Below are 16896 nucleotides of genomic sequence, written 5' to 3'. Positions count from 1 at the left end.
GTAGCTTTCCCACAGACCTCTGGCTCGCCTCTGTGAGAGCAGGATGCTGAACTACATGGGCCCTTGGCCTGATCCAGCGGCTGTTATGTTCTTAGCAAGGGTGATAGCAATCAAGCGTTCCATGGATTGAAGCCCGTGCATTTCTTTGGCTAGCTAAAATACAAATTTAAAAATACCCTGTGGGCAAGTTTGTGTTTTCAAAACAGGAGCCTAGGGGGAAGCGGCAGCAAGCTAAACCGGTGACCTCAGTTGGAAAAGATAAGCAATTACTTCATGCATATATTAACAGCGCTTCCACAGCACAGATAAGCACATGCATAATTGGTTCTTTAAATAGATCAAAGGAGGAAAAGGCAAGGAGGGCGGGGTATCCAGAGCCAGGAGGCAAGAAAGGGAGCATATAGCCTGGCATACTTAGCTGGCACAGACTCCGATCAGGAAGATCACAGATAACACCCCAAAGGGTCTATACTTTAAAAATGCAGCCCAACAGAGCCACCGATTGATTTCTGCTTGTAAATATCATCTTAAACCCTTTACAGTCCCTGTGTGCCAATATCTACATTTCTCTATCTAATCTGCAGGCGGACAGCTACATCTTAATTATTTTTATATGATAGGGTACGGTACGTGATGAATCCAGGAGGCATGGGAGCATGAGATAACTATATATATATAGATATAGATATAGATATAGATATAGATATAGATATAGATATAGATATAGATATAGATATAGATATAGATATAGATATAGATATAGATATAGATATAGATATAGATATAGATATAGATATAGATATATAGATATAGATATATAGATATAGATATATATGCAGGTTTTGGTGTCTTCGGGTGTCTTCCCGTGTAAGAGTTGGGGTGTCTAGGCGACGTTTCGACGAGGTCTCACTCGTCATCTTCAGGCTGGTGCTTTCGGCTTCTTGTTACTAGAACAGAGCAGGATCTCAGTGTTTGAGTTCCTATAAATACTGTTGAGGGGGTGTGGTGTATAGCCTCCAACGTTCTGGGCAGAGAGGAAGTTCCCAGGTTAGTGTGTCTTTTCTTCTTTTGTTAATTACTTGAGGGATATCTTGAGTGATTTCTTGAGTGATATTCTGAGTACCACTTAGGAGGGTCATTAGGTGTGGATTAGTTGCTAAAGCTTTCGTGTCTTGACCTCTTGACCTTGTGAAGAGTTTTTCTGAGAAGATGGCTGTACTGCACTTAGTTGTGCTCTGGCTTGGCTTCGTGTATAGGGGCGAGCTGTGGTTTTGTGCCCTGTGCCAGCCAGATCTGTGTAGGGATTGCAGGGGGGTGCAGCATCCGGAGGTGCCACTATGGTTTGGCTACTGGATGGTGTCTGTAATTTATCTGTGGAGAGGGTCTGGGTTTGGGTCTGGTGTGGTTGATTGGAGATGGCGTTCTGTGTGCCTCTGGTTCTGGTGTCGGTTTTTGTGGGGAGGGCTATTTTCCAGATGTCTGGCAGGCGGGACGTATCGTCACGCTTGTTCATGTTGTGAGGGTGTTTCTCTATCTCGATGGCTTCCATGATTATTCTCTTGTGGTGGTGTTCCATGTTAAAGAGCAATTTGGAATCTGAAAAATTAATTTCATGTCCTGTTTCTTTCATGTGTTGGTAAAGAGAGGAAGTTTTTTCTTCTTTTTTGACGGCATTCTTGTGTTCTGCGATACGTGCATTTATTCGTCTGTTTGTTTGTCCAATGTACGTGGCTGGGCAGACTTTGCAGGGTATTTCATAGACCCCTTGGTTTTCTAACTGGATTTTATCTTTGGGGTTTCTGAGGATATTGGCTATTTTTTGGTTGGTGCAAAAGGCTGTTTTGATATTGTGTTTATGGAGGATTTTGCTAATTTTATCTGTAGTGCCCTTGATATAAGGAAGGAGGGCCATGCCATTGTTTTCTTCTGTGTCTTGGTTTTTGGGGGGTGTTTCTTTTTGGATTAGCTTCGTAACCCTGTTTTGCTGGTATCCGTTGGCGATTAACACATTTGAAAGATTCTGTAACTCAGTTGTCAAGTGGTCTTTGTCAGCCAGGCGTTTGGTTCTGGAGATGAGAGTCTTGGCTACGGAGTTTATTTGTGCAGGGTGGTGGTGTGATTGTGCATGTAAGTAGCGGTTGGTGTGTGTTTTTTTCCGGTAGATAGTGTGTCCTAGGGAGCCATCAGGTTTTTTGTAGATTAGGACGTCAAGGAAGGGAAGTTGGTTGTTGGCTTCTATTTCCATAGTGAATTGTATTTTGGGGTGTAGGCTGTTGAGATGTGTGAGGAAGCTATCTAGTTTTTTCTTCCCGTGTGGCCAAATTACAAAGGTGTCGTCAACATACCTGAGCCAAAGTTTGGGTTTGTGTTCTGACTTGTCTAAAGCATTGGTTTCAAAGTGTTCCATGTACAGATTTGCGATGACCGGTGAGAGGGGTGATCCCATAGGTGCTCCTTCTATCTGTTTGTATCTTTGTCCATTGTGGATGAAGTACGTGTTGGTTAGGCAGTGGTTGGTCAGGTCCAGGATGTATTCGGGGGGATTGTATTTGTTTTGAATGGCTGTCAAGGCTTCATTAATGGGCACTTGTGTGAAGAGAGATACAACATCGAAGCTCACAAGTAGGTCGTCGGGATGTAGGTTTTGCTTCTTTATTGTTTCTATGAACTGGAAGGAGTTTGTAACGTGTGAAGCGATAGATTCTGCATAGGGCTGAAGTTGCTTAGCGAGAAATTTAGCGAGATTTTGTAGAGGTGAGCCTATGGAGCTGACTATTGGTCTGAGTGGTGTTCCTTCTTTGTGTATCTTGGGGAGACCGTAGAGTTTGGGGCATCTGGATGATTTTTCTCTGGGGATGATTCTTAGCTGGATTTCTTCACTGATAGGAGAGGCTTTTATTTTGGATTTGGTGGTTTTTTCCAGATAGGTGGTGGGATCTGTTTTTATAGGTTGGTAGGTAGGGTCTTGGAGTAGATTTGATAGTTTTGCTTGGTAGTCCGATGTGTTCATCACAACAGTGGCATTACCTTTGTCTGCTGGGAGAATGATTATGTTGTTGTCTTTCCTCAGGTTGGTGAGTGCTTTCTGTTCTTCTTTGTGTAAATTGCTTCTGGGTGGTTTGCTGGAGCAGAGGATGTTGGTGACTTCAAGTCTGATTTTATTGGCTTCTATTTCCATAGTGAATTGTATTTTGGGGTGTAGGCTGTTGAGATGTGTGAGGAAGCTATCTAGTTTTTTCTTCCCGTGTGGCCAAATTACAAAGGTGTCGTCAACATACCTGAGCCAAAGTTTGGGTTTGTGTTCTGACTTGTCTAGAACCAAGACACAGAAGAAAACAATGGCATGGCCCTCCTTCCTTATATCAAGGGCACTACAGATAAAATTAGCAAAATCCTCCATAAACACAATATCAAAACAGCCTTTTGCACCAACCAAAAAATAGCCAATATCCTCAGAAACCCCAAAGATAAAATCCAGTTAGAAAACCAAGGGGTCTATGAAATACCCTGCAAAGTCTGCCCAGCCACGTACATTGGACAAACAAACAGACGAATAAATGCACGTATCGCAGAACACAAGAATGCCGTCAAAAAAGAAGAAAAAACTTCCTCTCTTTACCAACACATGAAAGAAACAGGACATGAAATTAATTTTTCAGATTCCAAATTGCTCTTTAACATGGAACACCACCACAAGAGAATAATCATGGAAGCCATCGAGATAGAGAAACACCCTCACAACATGAACAAGCGTGACGATACGTCCCGCCTGCCAGACATCTGGAAAATAGCCCTCCCCACAAAAAACGACACCAGAACCAGAGGCACACAGAACGCCATCTCCAATCAACCACACCAGACCCAAACCCAGACCCTCTCCACAGATAAATTACAGACACCATCCAGTAGCCAAACCATAGTGGCACCTCCGGATGCTGCACCCCCCTGCAATCCCTACACAGATCTGGCTGGCACAGGGCACAAAACCACAGCTCGCCCCTATACACGAAGCCAAGCCAGAGCACAACTAAGTGCAGTACAGCCATCTTCTCAGAAAAAACTCTTCACAAGGTCAAGAGGTCAAGACACGAAAGCTTTAGCAACTAATCCACACCTAATGACCCTCCTAAGTGGTACTCAGAATATCACTCAAGAAATCACTCAAGATATCCCTCAAGTAATTAATGAACAAAAGAAGAAAAGACACACTAACCTGGGAACTTCCTCTCTGCCCAGAACGTTGGAGGCTATACACCACACCCCCTCAACAGTATTTATAGGAACTCAAACACTGAGATCCTGCTCTGTTCCAGTAACAAGAAGCCGAAAGCACCAGCCTGAAGATGACGAGTGAGACCTCGTCGAAACGTCGCCTAGACACCCCAACTCTTACACGGGAAGACACCCGAAGACACCAAAACCTGCATTCCTGTACCCGTGAAAATCTACGAAAGCAAGTATATATATATATATATATAGTGTATGCATAACTCATAATAGAAAAGCTCACAAGCTTTCTCCCTTCTTCACCTGCCCAGAGGCCAGGCTACGGGTTCACTATTTGTTAAAATAAACGATTTAATTAATTTGGACCTGAAGTGGGAAACCCTCGTCAGCCTGAGGACCATATTCTATTGTGGGCAACTTTCTGGACAGCCACTTACCATGGGGTGGGTGGGGCCAGGGGCAAAAGTGGGCAGGGCTATATGCATGAATTCTACCTCTGTATACTAGGGTAAGGGACAAGGGTGGCGCTGTGGGTTAAACTACAGAGCCTAGGACTTGCTGATCAGAAGGTCGGCGGTTCGAATCCCCATGATGGGGTGAACTCCCGTTGCCAGAGTCGGCCATGACTGGACCTAATGGTCAGGGGTCCCTTTACCTTTACCTTTATGGTAGGGTGTGGGGAGAGGTAGTACCTCTGGTGGGGGACATGTTCCTTCTGGAGTAGTTTGTCCACTATTTTGTCCAGCATCCTGTTCTTACACTGGCCAGCTAGATGTCTGTGGACAAGCAGGACTCACGCACAAGAGCCCTCTTCCCTCTTTCCAGTATTCAGAAGCCTTACTGCCTCCAGTGGGATGCGGGTGGCGCTGTGGGTTAAACCACAGAGCCTAGGGCTTGCCGATCAGAAGGTCGGTGGTTCGAATCCCCGTGAAAGGGTGAGCTCCCGTTGCTCGGTCCCTGCTCCTGCCCACCTAGCAGTTTGAAGGCACATCAAAGTGCAAGTAGATAGATAGGTACCACTCCGGCGGGAAGGTAAACGATGTTTCTGTGCGCTGCTCTGGTTCGCCAGAAGCGGCTTAGTCATGCTGGCCACATGACCCAGAAGCTGTACGCCGGCTCCCTCGGCCAATAAAGCGAGATGAGCGCTGCAACCCCAGAGTCGTCCGCGACTGGACCTAATGGTCAGGGGTCCTTTTACCTTTACTGCCTCCAGCAGAGCATGGCAGGGTTATGGCCATTGTGGTTAGTAGCCATTGATAACCTTACCCTCCATGATTTTGTCTTGTCTTCTGTTACAGCCATCTTGGTCGATGGCCAGTTGGTCACCACTGCCTCCTGTGGGAGCGAGGGCTATATAGAGTTTAATTATGTTGGCTGACGTCTGTCTGTCTCGGGAGACAAAGGAGGAGTGCGCCTTTGGGAGTGAAGTCAAACTGCTGGAAAGTTGCGGCACCTGCTGTGGCCATAGAGAATGATATGGGAGACACATGTTTCGTTGCCATGTGCTGCATGAATAAGTGCTGTCTTTTATCTATCCTGAATTTTCACGAGATGTTCATGAGCTCTGGTGCGATGATGGAGAAAACCCTTTATCTATCCACTGTCTCTCTACTACGCATAATTTTAAAAACTTCTACCATTTCACCTCTGTGCCTTTCCTCTGAACTCAAAACATCCTAAGCTCCTTCTGGCAGACTCCATTTCTGAGTGCTGCCTCTTTAACTGGCCTTTCTCCTCTTGTTTCTTAGCAGCAGTGCGCTGGGCATAACTTAAGCAAGTTAATTTTTTTCCTAGGATGGAAATAAGTTGTAGGAGAAGCATCACTTGCTAGATGTTTTTTAAAAGCCTTAGAAGTAGAGCTGGAGGGGAAGAAAGGAAGGAAGGAAAAAATAGATGGGAGCCCAAAAACAGAACTTCCCACTAAATGGAACAGATATCTGGTTTATACCGTATTTTTCCGTGTATAAGACGAGATTTTTTGCTAAAAAAAATTAGTAAAAAATTGGGGGTCATCTTATACACGGAACATGGGCATCTGGGGGAAGTTGTAAAATATTTAAGCATATGTCCGGGATTTTGGCTTGGGCAGGCTGAGGCGGTCCCTCCTGCTGCCGCCCCCCTTCCACACACACCCCGGGCTGCATACTGGTGACTGGCTCACCTCCTGAAGCCCCCGCTGGCTCAACCATGGGATCAAGAGCAGCTACCACCACTGAGAGCTGCCTCAGCTACCTCTCCTTGCCCTTCTTTCATCACCTTCCTCAGCTCAGTTTGCTTGCTGGTGTGGCCCGGCGCAGAGTGGGGGCTGTCTCCCCCCGGCTCTTCCTTGATGTGATGGCCTGGGACTCAGGCTCGGAGCCGGAGGAGTCTCAGTCCACACCGGATCCTCTGCCTCAGGCGGCATCTGAACCGAGTCTGGGGCCTGATTCTGAAGAAGAAGAAGGAAAAGGAGAAGGAGGAGGAGGAGAAGAAGAAGAAGAAGAAGAAGAAGAAGAAGAAGAAGAAGAGGAGGAGGAGTTTGGATTTGATATCCCGCTTTATCACTACCTAAAGGAGTCTCAAAGCGGCTAACATTCTCCTTTCCCTTCCTCCCCCACAACAAACACTCTGTGAGGTGAGTGGGGCTGAGAGACTTCAAAGAAGTGTGACTGGCCCAAGGTCACCCAGCAGCTGCATGTGTAGTAGCGGGGAAGCGAACCCGGTTCAGCAGATTAAGAGTCTACCGCTCCTAACCACTACACCACACTTGCTCTCAGTCTGCACAGGTTCCCCTGCAACAAGCATCAGCTGGGCTGAGTCAGGGGCCTGAGCCTGCCCTGGCTCCAGATGCGGGGATGACCTCATGGCCTTCAGCTGGGCCATCACTTACAGCTGCTCCACTACCAGTTGGATCAGGAGAGGCCGAGGCAACCTCTGGGTCTAATAGCCCACCGACATCTCCCGAGCTGCAGAGACTCAGGTCTGAGAGAAAGAGAGACCTGAGTACTCGCAGGAGGAGTGGTGGCCTTCGGGCAAGTCAGGGAGGTGAGTCACCAGGGGATGAGGACTGGCCATTACCCCGTCAGAGATAAAAGGCTGTTGGAGCCTGCCCCAGGTTGTGGGAGCAACATTGCTGCTTGCTGGAACCTGCCTGAGACCTTGTGCCTGACCTAGCCCTGTTTCCTGCCTTGGCCCTGTTGGACTGATTCTTCGTGGAATCCTTGCATTCGGGACCAGACCTGGACCACGTGGCTTGGGTTAACCCTGGGTCCAGCACACCTGGCATCCTGCTTGGGAGCCTGCTTCCCAGCAGCAGCAGCTGCCACCGAGGGGGAGCATGTTGTGCCTCCCCCAGTTGCTGCCTTTGCTTCTGCACCACAGTGTACTGCATGCCTCTCATGCTGGAAACTTTGAGGGCGATCGCCTCCCCAAAAATCAACAACTTGCCACTGCCAATCATCCAGATTTTCACTTCTGTTTTAGGGTTTCATTTTCTTAATTTTGGGTTCAAAAAAATAGGGGTCGTCTTATACATGGGGGCGTCTTATACATGGAAAAATACAGTATATATTTCATGGGAAATCTCCTTTTTTTATTTGGTGCTTTTCACCCTCACAAGTTTTGGGAGTGTGGGGTGTAGTGGAGTTTTGTGTTCCAGTATGGCAGCAGGCAAGAGTCTTTATCCCCTCTCATTTTGTTTCCAATTGCATCTCTCCAGGGTTTTTTTTCCAGCTGAAGGAATGACCTTCAGGATACTTTTTATTTCTTCTTCTTCAAGTGGGTTGGAATGGAGCTGTTCCCACCTTGAGGCCCCGAGAGCCAGCAGGCTTTGGGGGAGGAAATGATTTAATGCTTTTGCTATGCAGATAATGACCCACACAGGAGATGCTTTCTGGCAGGATCAACTGGTGCTTGATGGAGAAGTCATTGCCCTTCGAGTCTAAAAGTAACTGGTGGGAGACTAGGCATGTCTGCTCCGAGAGCTGCAATCCTTCCTCCCCACAGCTGAAGCAGCTCAAAGTTGGATTATGTTGCAGAGTTTCAGAGGCTCCAAGGTCAGAAGAGACCTTCTTCACCATAACATCAAAGGCTTGTAATCTTAAACCTACTTACCTGTAGGCTTGACTCCTTTTTTTAACCATCTCCAGTTCCCAATTCTTGTAACAGACACTTGTATGTAAACATTAGTGGGAGATAATGTCTTGAGAGGCTTGCCTGCAGATTTACGAACACAGGAAGTGGTCTTGTACCATTTCATAATATTTGTTCATCTAGCTCTGTATCATCTGTAGTGCCAGCTCCCCAGAGTCTCAGGCAGTGGAAGCTGGTACCCATTGGGACTGGGAGTGTGGAAGGCAAGGGAACCAACAGTAAGTGGATGTCTGGAGTGAGCCCGGAAGTAACCTGTACTTCTGGGCTTTGGCGGTCTGTAACCAGAAAAAATGCAACCTGAAGTGTCTGTAACCCGAGGTATGACTGTACTGCAACAATTGGAGCTTTTGGGTTTATATAAAAGGCACAACGTGGGACACGGGTGGCGCTGTGGGTTAAACCACAGAACCTAGGACTTGCCGATCAGAAGGTCGGTGGTTCGAATCCCGCAAAATGTCTTCCAAAATGTTTCTAGAACAAAATGTCTTCCAACTGTTTCTAGAAAGTGCAGATAGTTGGGTCCCTGTCATATCAACAGGAATACTTAGCAGAAGTGAGGTAGTATATTTGGACATCAGCATTTGAGCATAAGTACTTGCAGTGATGGGATGCGGGTGGCGCTGTAGATTAAACCACAGAGCCTAGGGCTTGCCGATCAGAAGGTCGGCGGTTCGAATCCCGCGACGGGTTTCGTTGTTCGGTCCCTGCTCCTGCCAACCTAGCAGTTCGAAAGCACGCCAAAGTGCAAGTAGATAAATAGGTACCGCTCCAGCAGGAAGGTAAATGGTGTTTCCGTGCACTGCTCTGGTTCACCAGAAGTGGCTTAGTCATGCTGGCCACATGACCCGGAAGCTGTACGCTGGCTCCCTCGGCCAGTAAAGCGAGATGAGCGCCGCAACCCCAGAGTCGGCCATGACTGGACCTAATAATCAGGGGTCCCTTTACCTTTAAAAGGCACAACAGAGGTGTGTGCAACTATGCCTGGTGTAGAGAAATTGTTGTGGGTTCAAGCCCCACGTTGGGCGAAAGATTCCTGCATTACAGGGGGATGTACTAGACAGAGCTGTCTTTCCCATTGGGCTTACTGGCACGTTGCACCAGGGTGCCAGTCTCTCAGGGACACCTGGCGAATGGGGGAGCTGAGCGGCTTTGCCAGCGCCAGCAGCCTCCCCTTTCCCTGCACACCCGTCAGCTGCGCCATGTCAACTCTATGGCTGGTGGGCGTGCAGCTTCCTTCCCAAGCCTCCGCGGGAAGAGAGTGATCCCCGCAGAGGCTTGGGGAAGGGTCGACAACTCTGGGAAACAGGTGTGTGTGCCGGAGGGATCTTTGCACCACGGCGCCAAATATGCTTAAGACGGCCCTGGTACTAGATGATCCTTTGATGCTATGAAGCGATAAGTTTTTCTTCCCCTCTCATAACTCTAGAAATCGGGCCGCCCAATGAAAGTGAACATTGGAAAATTCAGGATGGAGAATGGAAAGTTGTTCTTTACACAGCTCAGAGCTAAACTCTGAAATTTGCTGCCACAAATTTGATGGCCACCAACGTGGGTGATTTTAAAAGAGAACTGGGCAAAATGGGAAAACTTATGGAAGATCAATTGGAAATTCACAAATTGTTACACGATTAGAGAGAACTTTCAAAAAATGCAACATCGATGGTATCTAACACCATGGAAACTTTCAAAAATGTATAGAAATGTGTCAAGTAATTGTTGGAGATGCGGAGACTCAGGAACTTTTTACCATATGTGGTAGATATGTAGGAAAATACAGGTATTCTGGGAGAGTATCCATGTAGAATTGCAAAAAATGCTAAAGATCTCTTTCAATAAAAAACCAGAGGCCTACCTCCTGGGAATAACAGATTTGGATATTCCACAAAAGAGGAAGGGTATCTTTTTATATGCGACGGTGGCAGCAAGAGTTTTGATCGCAGCAAAATGGAAGAGTAATGAAATCCCCTCTCTACAAGATTGGATCCAAAAGCTGACAGAATATGCCAAATTAGATGCTCTATCAGAAAAAATAAAGAATAAATCAAAACAGGAATTTGTTTCAAAATGGGAGGTTTTCAAAGAATATCTGAAAAATAAATATAGTAGTTTAAATTCTGTTGCAGCATTTGAGGAACTTCAGTAATAGTTGCAAGGTAGATATAAGAAATTAGGTTTATTAAGAATAAGTTTAATTATGATAAAAGTGTGTATTGGCAATAAGTAATATGAAATTGAAATATGGAATAGACGGGAGGTCAGGTCTTTAGTCTTAAGACCAATATATGTTTTATTGTTTGCTAAGAAAATTATGTGTCTATGGTTATTCTTGTGTGTAATTTGATACTTCTGTTTTTTCCCCTTTTTTCTTGTTGTATCAATAAAAATCTTTAAAAAAAGAGAGATGCTGGACTAGATGAGTCATTGCCTGACCCAACAAGCTCCCTATGTTCTTACATGTGCTTCAAAGGAGGGTGGTGCTATAAAGAAAAACTGCTCCCTTTCCTTATGGGGTTTTCTGGAGCCTGTATAAAGTCCTTAAGTGGGGTCCTTATCAGTAGGAGAAAACATAGGCCAACCAGAGAATACTGAGAAGCAGCTAGTAAGCCTGATCTTTATTACAGGAACTGTTGCAACAGGGTCCCCACACGCAGGTGGGAGGAGAACCCTGAACAATGGTGCGCAAGCCCTTATATAGACTTTTGAAATTGTCCAAGTCCACCCCCTAAAACATCATACAAGCATCACAGAAGGAGGCGGTCTACAGCAGAAATCCTGCCTGCCAGGATACCTGATAATGGCCACTGACTGCATCACCTGGGCAGCCTGACCATTCTTTTGCGATGGTTAACACTTTAGTTTCTGAATCCAGGTCACAGGCTCACCCTATTCATACAGAAATACACTCTTAAGACAGGCTTTGCAAGCAAAAAGACAACGGGAAGGCTTTCCCCATTTGTCTCCCTTACTGCAGAGGTATATTTGAGGTCATTGGGAGAGTCAAAAATGGCTTCAGGATTGCTGTCTCATACTATTTCAGACACATGGTTCATATATTCAGATATGTGTGCATTTGTGAACATTGTATATTTGGGACCTTAAAATTCTTATAACAGTGGGGTTCGGACATAATCATAAAATTGTTAGAGTTGGAAGGGACCACAAGGATCGTATAGTCCAACCCCCCCTTCTTCACTTTGGCAAGGTGCACTGTATTTCTCTTGTAAATTACAGAAATTAATTACTGCTAAATTTGCCTCTGTAAATATAAATGAGCATATTCAAATCTGTGTCCTCCACCTGCCCTTTTTTCAGTATGTAATGGACCTTATATATCCCTAGGCTATGCATCCACTCATTTCAACCAGTCTCAGTTACAGGTAAGTATAATAAAGCTTAATAAAGACCCCTACTGTCATCTGTGCTACTTAATCTGCAGAAACTGGTGGTGCGAAATCTCTCCCTGAGAGTCTCTGGAGGTTGCCCATTATGGCAAGTAGAGTGCTGCTCCACCAAACTCCATCAGCCAACCCTTGCCTGCCTACATCCTTATTTAAGACGAGTCTTCGGCAGTCGCGCATCCACCGAAGTGCTAAATCGCGTTTTGCGCATGCACAGAAGCACCGAATCACAACCCGCATGTGTGCAGACACTCCACTGCAGGTTGTGGACGCTGCGGGTTGCGAACGTGCATCCCGCACGGATCACGTTTGCAACCCAAGCGTCCGCTGTATAACCATTTCCTGTATAGATAGAAATGTTTGTTGTTATTAGGGTAAGGAAGGATAACAGGGGGTTGCTTGGCAGGGGGTTGGACTCGATGGCCCTTGTGGTCTCTTCCAACTCTATGATTCTATGATTCTATGATTCTATGAACAGTGAAATGAAATTTGAGAAAAAATAGCAATGCGAACCCTCCTTTTCCCCTAACAAAGACAAGGGGGCTACCTCCGTCTTGCTGTTGTAGCTGTCTTGTTATGTGGAAATTAAGCAGTCAAAACTTTTCCTAGCTGAGAGATAAGTAAAGGGAAGGGCTTTGTCTACTTAGTTTCTGCTGTTAAAGGCATAGGAGCAGGGCCAGTAAAATGACAGCACTTAACATTACCAAGAGGCATCGAATGAGGAGCTCCCAGAATCCACTTCTGCTGCAGACTACTTTGCTGATTAATAAAACGCTCTCTTCTGACACAGCTGGGGGATGTCTTTTTTTAAAAAAAAAACCATACTAACAGGAGACATAATATTGCTATTAATGTCTACTTGCTTCACTTCTGTTATTTGGATTTTTTAAAATTCCCATGACTGATCTTTGCCCCCCCCTTCAAAAAAATAAAACATTATTCCCTTGCAAATTGCTCTCTGGTTCAATTATGGTCACTGATCTCTCCCCGAACAGCTTGGTTTTATAATTTGGAATCTGGCAGTCTGAGTGAAACGATGCCTTGTTTGGGTGGAAATTTCATTCCAAAATACCAAATGAGTCTCGAAGTTTTGAAATAGTAGACTGATTGCGTTCAGGATGTTATTCCACTCAGGAAAGTTAAGATTTCTATGCTATGGTACAAGAAGAAAAGAACCCCCAGTTTACTGAGGGATTTTGACAACATGCCTGCTTCGTCTTGGGTTAAATAACTGTAAGATCACAATCCTAGTCATTACTTGCACCCAAGGGTCACAATCCAACCTAAGTACTTCTAAGCCCTGCTGATTTCAGCGGGTCAGTGTTAAGCATGTATTTAGAAATCAGAAGGATTTGCAAGAATCATTTGGGCTGGATCCTGCCCAAGTTTATGTAGTCAGGTCAACAATGCTGAGTCCCAGACCCTCCAAGTGTGCCTATTTCCCAGGGAAAGTCCTGGATTTACAGAAGCCGTCCTTGTTTATGATTTGATCCCAGAGTGTCCCACTTTTACTTAGGATGTCCCTATTTTCATTGCAGAGATGTTGGAGGGTATGACCCCCCCCCGAGCCAAGGAGATAAGTAACTATACAGCCAGTAACTTTACGGCCAATAAAGCGAGATGAGCGCCGCAACCCCAGAGTCGTCCGCGACTGGACTTAACGGTCAGGGGCCCCTTTACCTTTGTTTTCATTGGAGAAATGTTGGAGTGTATGGAATCCACAGGGGACGGGGTTAGCGCTGTGGGTTAAACCACAGAGCCTAGAACTTGCCGATCAGAAGGTCGGCGGTTCGAATCCCTGCGACGGGGTGAACTCCCGTTGCTCGGTCCCTGCTCCTGCCAACCTAGCAGTTTGAAAGCACATCAAAGTGCAAGTAGATAAATAGGTACCACGCCGGCAGGAAGATAAACGGTGTTTCCGTGCGCTGCTCTGGTTCGCCAGAAGCAGCTTAGTCATGCTGGCCACATGACCCAGAAGTTGTACGCCGGCTCCCTTGGCCAATAAAGCGAGATGAGCACTGCAATCCCAGAGTCAGCTATGACTGGACCTAATGGTCAGGGGTCCCTTTACCTTTACCTATGGAATCCACAATCTTACATGTGAAGAGTTGCCAACTTTTTAATGATTTTGCTCTTGTTTCCTCAACAGCGACCTGTGCCTTGAGCAGTAGAAAGTGCAAAACCATAGGAAAATGTTTCCCCTCTCCTAATCCCCCCCCTTCTGCTACAAATAGCCAGCACGTGTAGACACAAAGTCAGAAAAGCTAAAGCACAGAATGAACTCAGGCTTGCTAGAGAGGTTAAAAGCAACAAAAAAGGCTTTTATGGGTATGTCCGTAGCAAAAGGAAGAACAAAGAAACAGTGGGGTCACTGAGAGTAGAAGATGGTGAAATGCAAACAGGGGACATAGAAAGGGCTGAAATCCTCAATGCCTTCTTTGCCTCAGTCTTCTCCGATAAAGAAAACAATGCCCGACCTGAAGAATTTGGAGAAAATGATTCAGCAAAGGAAACACAGCCCAGAATAACTAAGGAGATAGTACAAGAATATTTGGCTAGTTTAGATGTATTCAAGTCTCCAGGGCCAGATGAACTGCATCCAAGAGTATTAAAAGAACTGGCAGATGTGATCTCAGAACCACTGGCAGTCATCTTTGAGAATTCCTGGAGAACAGGCGAAGTCCCGGCAGACTGGAGGAGGGCAAATGTTGTCCCTATTTTCAAAAAGGGGAAAAGAGAGGACCCAAATAATTACCGCCCAGTCAGTCTGACATCAATAACAGGGAAGATTCTGGAGCAGATCATTAAGCAAAAAGTCTGTGAGCACCTAGAAAGGAATGCTGTGATCACCAATAGTCAGCATGGATTTCTGAAAAATAAGTCATGTCAGACTAACCTGATCTCGTTTTTTGACAGAATTACAAGCCTGGTAGATGAAGGGAACGCAGTGGATGTAGCCTACCTTGATTTCAGCAAGGCATTTGACAAGGTGCCCCATGATATTCTTGTAAAGAAGCTGGTAAAATGTGGTCTTGACTATGCTACCACTCAGTGGATTTGTAACTGGCTGACTGACCGAACCCAAAGGGTGCTCATCAATGGTTCCTCTTCATCCTGGAGAAGAGTGACTAGTGGGGTGCCACAGGGTTCTGTCTTGGGCCCGGTCTTATTCAACATCTTTATCAACGACTTGGATGATGGACTCAAGGGCATCCTGATCAAATTTGCAGATGACACCAAACTGGGAGGGGTGGCTAACACCCCAGAGGACAGGATCACACTTCAAAACGACCTTGACAGATTAGAGAACTGGGCAAAAACAAACAAAATGAATTTTAACAGGGAGAAATGTAAAGTATTGCACTTGGGCAAAAAAAATGAGAGGCACAAATACAAGATGGGGGACACCTGGCTTGAGAGCAGTACATGTGAAAAGGATCTAGGAGTCTTGGTTGACCACAAACTTGACATGAGCCAACAGTGTGACGCGGCAGCTAAAAAAGCCAATGCAATTCTGGGCCTCATCAATAGGAGTATAGCATCTAGATCAAGGGAAGTAATAGTGCCACTGTATTCTGCTCTGGTCAGACCTCACCTGGAGTACTGTGTCCAGTTCTGGGCACCACAATTCAAGAAGGACACTGACAAACTGGAACGTGTCCAGAGGAGGGCAACCAAAATGGTCAAAGGCCTGGAAACGATGCCTTATGAGGAACGGCTAAGGGAGCTGGGCATGTTTAGCCTGGAGAAGAGGAGGTTAAGGGGTGATATGATAGCCATGTTCAAATATATAAAAGGATGTCACATAGAGGAGGGAGAAAGGTTGTTTTCTGCTGCTCCAGAGAAGCGGACACGGAGCAATGGATCCAAACTACAAGAAAGAAGATTCCACCTAAACATTAGGAAGAACTTCCTGACAGTAAGAGCTGTTCGACAGTGGAATTTGCTGCCAAGGAGTGTGGTGGAGTCTCCTACTTTGGAGGTCTTTAAGCAGAGGCTTGACAACCATATGTCAGGAGTGCTCTGATGGTGTTTCCTGCTTGGCAGGGGGTTGGACTCGATGGCCCTTGTGGTCTCTTCCAACTCTATGATTCTATGATTCTATGATTCTAGGTTATAGTTAAAGCCACAGGTACCAGGCCAGTTTTTAAAAGCTGGTAATCCCATGTGTCGATTTAACCAATCGAGGTCCATGCCCACAGGGAGCGAAATGCTTCCCAGGAGAATGGAAAAAACCACCTGCTTGCGTTACAGGAATCAGAGCTCCTCGTCTTTCCATAGACGAGTTAATATAAACCATGCTCCAACTGAGCATACCAGTCCACAACGCTTTCACTGCAGGATGCAGCGAGTGTGTTTAAAGAGCTTGCTTTTAATTCACAGATACGCTCCGATCATTTTAATGAAACAAAGCCGCCTTTACAGCCTGCGCAACCGGCTCGTTTAGCTGGGATTTTATGGTCGCTCTGCATCAGTGGAGCAGTGAAAATCACCTGGAGCACAACAACGAACGTTTACAGTTCCTTCCCTCTGAGGTTTGCTCATATAGTGTGTACCAAGGTGTTGGTACCAAAGGCCACTTGCTTTAAGTCCCAATGCAGCTTGAGTGACACTCCTGGTTTTCAGCTGTACTCGGGGGTTTTGGCTGACAAACAGTGCTTGGCATATAGGGCCATAGCTTGAGCAAGTCTTTGTTCCAGAGAAAAAAACAGTAAGGGGCTTTTGTGGGTAGGATGGCTGAAGGCCGTGGTTGGTACTTTCTGGGGCATCTTTACAACTTACTTACGGTGCAGTCTTGACTGTGTCTACTCTGAAGTAATTCCTATTGAATTCAGTGAGGCTTGCTCTCAGGTGACCAATAATAATAGTAATAATTTTTTTTAAAAAATGTATCCCGCCCTGCCCAGCTGAGGCCAGGCTCAGAGCGGCTAACATCATAAAAACAACACAACATGCATAAAAACAGACATCAGTTAATTAAAATACACTAGGGTTGTATTGTAACCAAGGGTTAGGATTGCAGTGTTTGCCTACAGTCATACCTTGCATCTCAAATGCCTTGGCTCCCAAACAGATCAGCTCCCAAACGATCAAAACCTGGAGGTGAGTGTTCCAGTTTTGAACGATTTTCGGAAGCTGA

The sequence above is a fragment of the Podarcis bocagei genome (genome assembly GCF_964188305.1).
Source record: "Podarcis bocagei genome assembly, chromosome: 6".
Taxonomy (NCBI): domain Eukaryota; kingdom Metazoa; phylum Chordata; class Lepidosauria; order Squamata; family Lacertidae; genus Podarcis; species Podarcis bocagei.
The sequence above is the reverse complement of the archived record's forward strand: the minus strand, read 5'-3'. Positions refer to the sequence as shown.